Source organism: Capsicum annuum, chromosome 8 (assembly GCF_002878395.1).
Source record: "Capsicum annuum cultivar UCD-10X-F1 chromosome 8, UCD10Xv1.1, whole genome shotgun sequence".
In the NCBI taxonomy this organism is placed as follows: Eukaryota; Viridiplantae; Streptophyta; class Magnoliopsida; order Solanales; family Solanaceae; genus Capsicum; species Capsicum annuum.
Window position 1 is genome coordinate 96639741 of NC_061118.1, and position 5674 is coordinate 96645414.

At 35.3% G+C, this 5674-nt stretch overlaps 1 non-coding gene across 1 annotated transcript; it reads right to left on the minus strand.

The window, feature by feature from the left end:
* Positions 1-3369: 3369 nt before the first annotated feature.
* LOC124886883 lies at positions 3370-3477 on the minus strand. The gene has a single exon (XR_007044287.1). It is a non-coding gene; the product is annotated as a small nucleolar RNA R71 (small nucleolar RNA).
* Between the last annotated feature and the right edge of the window lie 2197 nt (positions 3478-5674).

The window sequence follows — 5674 nt, forward strand, 5'->3', positions numbered from 1 at the left end:
AACTTTTAATACTTTCCCTCTTTAGCCTTTTTCTTTTATCTTTGAGAAAAAAGAGGAGGAGTTCATAAATGGGAGTCAATATCTTTGTGGCATCCCTTTTCTTCCCTTTTTTTGCCTTGGATTTTTTTTTCAACTAGATGTTTTGTCAGGTGCATTCTCATCAATAACTAAACTTTAGATTCATCCTCATTCTCACTATTGTTAATCACAAAAGCTCTACCTCATCCTTAATACCACAGACATAGGTGGATCAATGATCATCTTACCACTCATAGTAATAATAGCCAATCAATGACTATCATTCATTTGATTTTGGATGGTGTTGATCAGATGTGTACCTTGTTGATATTGATTCAGTACAGCAAACATCTAACCAAACTGTTTCTCAAGTTAATTAATAACGGTAGCATGTAATTCAACCTTTTGACTTATTCCAAAAATAATTAGTTTAATTTTCTTAAGGCAGCATTCTACCTTCTCTACCATTTTCACAACTTTCACAGACATGTTTTCCATCTCGAATTGGTCAAACCAACATCTTTATTCCTAGGTGGGACACAAAGGCCACATCTATCTTTTTAGTCATCCTATTTTTTCCAATCACTATCTCAATCTCTACTCTTATATCTTACCCAGTCCTACTATAGTTGTTATCTCTATAATAATTCCAACCTTTATTATACTGCCTAGAGTTCTAGTTGTTTGTATTAGGCCCTTAGACATTATCTTGAAAATCCACCACCAGATTGTCTAGATACTTTACCTTCTCTCCAAAATTTAAATTATCATGCCTAGCTACCTTACTTTTCAAACCGACTGCATTTACCTTTTCTGCTCCCTTTGCTAAAAACTTCAAAGTGAACAAGCTAAGTTTAGTTCTCAATTGTATACCTCTTGAGAAATTAACTTGTATATTTATCTATGCTCTACGAATTCCCCAATCATATAAGCACTTATAGGTATGTTTGTATCTTGGATATTCCATCTGGTTGGTTTCAGTGATCCAATCTAGAATCTCAGAAGCAAGATCCTAATGCAATCTCATAAATGTTCCACTAGTGATAATATCTTCCATAGCTTTGGAATTTGAATTCAAATCTCTATAGAATATCTCAACCATGTTACTACTCGATATTCTATGGTTAGGGATATTCTACAGCTGATCTAAGGCATATTTATACACCTAAGTGTCATTATCTATGCACATTTAACTTAGTTTTGAGGACTTCTCGATGTGATTAGTGAGTTATAAATGGTGTAATTATGTATTTATTTGTTGAAGTACATGTTTATAGTGTTTAAGGTGGTTTGAAACAATTCAATAGACAAAATGATCAAATAGAGTTTAGATGAGAAAACTAGTGGTGCTAGCTGGAGCTATGCTTGTTCTAGTGTACTATGATAATATTTGTTGCGTTGTATGAACTAATGATTATTATGTGATGTTTTAGATACCATTGGAGTAGGTATTGAAGATAGTTAAATATTATCAACATTTCATAATAAGTGGGGGTATAAGGAACAAACATATGTGGAGGTAGGAGCAAAATGGGAGCAAATCCTTACCCTTGAGGAGTGGCCTTGCGCTGCACCCCCAAGGCATAGGATGGTCCTTAGGCATAATCCCCTAAGGTGAGATCACACTTCATCACTCATGTGATGGGTGTGTTCCACACCCCTAAGGCCGTTTTTTTGGCCTTGCGGCACAACCCCTTATGCTCTTTGGATGGCCAAAAGTTGATTTTTTACTTCTTTAAGTTAGGGGCATTGTTGTAAATTCATATAATTCGAGTGCAAAATCCTATGGACAACATACAACCCTATATAAGGAGTACTTATCCATAATTACACTTCACTTTTGGAACAACACAAGATCAGACATAAAATAAGGCATCCAAGAGCTCTATACTAGGATTCTTTCTTCTTTACTTTAGTTTTCTTGTAGTTTTTACTTATAAATTCAATTATTATGATTCTTAGTAAGACTATGAGTGGATAAAAAACTTAATTATAGGGTTTAGGATATGAACATGAGTATTTAGAATTAAATCAAGTTAGCCTAAAGTTGATTATTGTATGTGTTTTTTCATGTGTTCTTGTTATTACTATTTTATTGACTCGCAACTTTTAGAACACATTTATATTTCTATTATGAGACCAGAAGGAGGAAAATTAGATTAGAAATTGGAATATATGGGTGGGTTCTTGTCTTTTAAATGAAGTAAAGATATTATTTATGGTTAGGATATGAATATACCTAATTTGCCCTATTTGGTTCAAATAGGGGATGAAATACAAATGTGTTTGAATTAGTTATTACATCCCCACTCAACGATGTATTTGTGGGTCTAATTTAATTAGACAATTTGAGGTAATACCACGCTTATATTATCACCCCATGAATCAACAACCAAGATAGTTAACTTGACCAACAAGATTGTGTAGCTTCGTAGGATTGTTCAAATTGCCTTAACCATGGATTTCTCCTTATTATTGTTTCAAACACTTTATATTCTCATTATTGTTTAGTGTTACTTTTAAATTCTCAAAACTTGAAATCTCTTTGGTTACAATTCTCACTTACTTAATCTCATTAGTACCTCTAGAATTGGATTGCAAACTAAATACCAAGTTCCTGAGGGATCGATATTCAGCTCGAAAGGCTCACTTTGTTACTTGCACGACCATGTACACTTGTGCGTGTGGTAGGACTCAAAAAGTTTTTGTTGCCATTTCCAAGTATTTAAGAATTAGCAACCTTCTAATTTTTAGTTTTTCTATTCTGTTTTATAAGTGCTGACAACTTGGTCTTAGCTACTGAACTTGTAGTTACAATTTTGAATATCTAGTAAGCTACCAAGGGAAAGGGATTTGGTTGAACCATATCCCAAACCAATGAAATTCTTGCACCAATTTAGGAGAGAATCAACACTTTTCTATCCCATATTACAAATTCAACAACAACAAAGCCATTCCTTCAGTCATGAGTGATGAATAACTAGCCCACAGGATAGTGCGCGATGTGGCAATACTACTTATGACTAATGTTACCTCCAGCATCCTTCGATCGAAAACTGGTGGTATATTTAAGCTTGATAAAAACATAATGAAATCATTACATGCCACCGAAAAGTTCACGATCTTGTCACATGAGAATCCACGGTCTCACTTATAGAATTTCATAGAAACTAGTGACACTTTTATATCTGTTGGAGTCTCCACAGATTATTCAAGGCTTACTCTCATCCCCTTCTCACTATTGGGGGAAGTAAAGAAATGATTAAAGGCTGAACCTTTAAATTCAATTACAACTTGGTAAGACATGGAAAAGAATTTCCTTATCAGATTCTTTCCTTATGGAATAACTTCAAGGTGATGAGTAAGATCTTGAGTTTCAAACAAAAGCCAGATGAGAATGTGTATCATGCATGAGAGAGATTCAAGTATCTTCTTAGAAATTGTCTACATCACTAGCATACCAAAGAGGTATTAGCTTATACTTTTATTGAAGGACTTCACCTGACACGACCTGAACCCCGGGCCATGTTGTATGGGCACCCTAAGCTCACATGAATCAAAGGTAACCTCAATAACCCGACCCAAGCATCTCATCCTACAATAGGAGCCAAAGAACTCCGACTCACAATGTAAGATTGCATAAATAATATTATAAGTCAATATTTGATTCGTGATAACCAACTCACACCCAAGTTCAAAGTTGTTCACATCACCTCTATATGAAACCGAAGTCAGTAAATGTATATGTTGGGACAAACCCCCGAAAATATCCAAAACAAGTCTTAAAAAAACCGAGTCTAACGATAAGAGACCAAGAGGCACATATGCTCCAAAGTAAGGAATCTCACCACTTCAAGTCAATGCACGAACCGCTTTAATCGCTAATTACTGCATGGGAAGAGATGAAGATGCTCCGACCCCTATATCGCGTGGAGACATAGCGCCCGGAGATGGTTAGTCATTGGAAAGCTAGCATGCAACTCAAGGATAAGTGATAAAAGAACATCATCAATCAACTACAAGTCAATATATCATAATTTTCTCATTCATACACTTATCCATGCATATAGGTATATCACATGCCAATCAAAGGGACAAGTCTCATCAATCATGCTTCAAGAACTTATTCATTAATCAAGGACTTTAACCACATATATATTCACACAAATAAGGGATCCTAATCACACACACAATAATCTAAGCAAGGGACTCCAACCTCATGCCCGCTCATTAGATAAGGGACTCTAACCACATATCTCATTTGGACTCTAACCACGAGTCGCTTTCCTCGGTGAGGTGCATTGACCTCAAGAGTTCTCTTTAACCACTATACTTTAACCTCGAGAAATAATCATTGGGATAGGTAATTCAACCTCAATCCATTTATAAGGCAAGGGACTTTGACCTCAAGCAATTAAAACTATCATTTATTGGCATTTGGGACTTTAACCCCTATGCCAATGCATCAAAATACTTTCAATACAATGTTTAGGGACTTTAACTATTCTAGCCAATTCAACACTATACATGACCACATGGTCCTTATGGGAGCCTTCATTGCTCAAACATATCAATAGGCTAATGCCTTCACTTAATGGAACATACAAAACAAGTTATGGTCATCAAGACCCTTACAATAATTGAATACGACATTCTTACCACACTTGGATTTAACCCACAATTTGAGTTCATCTTTATATCTAGGGACTTTACCCTTTCATTAGCCAATAATCAAGGTTATCAATTTCATCATACATGGTTCATAATTCATTTAACACAACATTTATCGTTCATCCATGTTCATTAGGACATTTACCTAGTTCAATACATTAAAAACATATGACTAGACAACTCACTTAGATATTTTCACAAACACCTTAGGTGCATACCTTCAACAGGACCATTTTCATGGTATATATTATTATGATTAGGGTTAGTCAAGACCCTCATGTTAATCAAATTATAAAAAGCACCCACACATGCAATTCATCATCAATATTGTATATAAATATAAGTCTATGCAAGATTTAACATCACACATCATTAGGCAACAAAACCCTTTTCATTTGATTTCAAAACCACCATGTACACTTACTAATCCAAGTATGAAATACATAGGTTTAGAGATATTTAAAGAGGGGAACAGAGAGATATTTAAAGAGGGGAAGAGATACGTGCCTTAAACAAGATGACAGACCAACAATCTTGACTCTTCCTTGGTACTCTATGAACACTTCCAAACCCTAACCTCCAATCTTGCTCCAAGAAGCTTTTGGAGTGTTTTGGAATGTTTAAGTCTTGTGAATGAAGACTTAGAAGGCTACAATGACTTATATAGTTAGAGTATTTAGCATTTTAGTCATGGGAAATGACCAAAATGTCCTTGGTTAATATCTAAAAAGCTCACTCATGCAGGGGTACGACTCCCCTTTACGGTTACTTGAGCCATCATACCCTAGTGTACAAGTAGTACCCTAAATCTTACCCTAGGCCTCTTCTAGGTTAACTACACTATTATGGGTATGAGTGGTCACCCTTGTGTCATAAACAAGGGTATTACTCATGCCCCAATCGTGATCTCCATCCGTAGCAAAAACAGTCTATTCGGTTTTGAGACTTTATTCTATACGGTTGAGCAGTGTATGACTTGTATGCA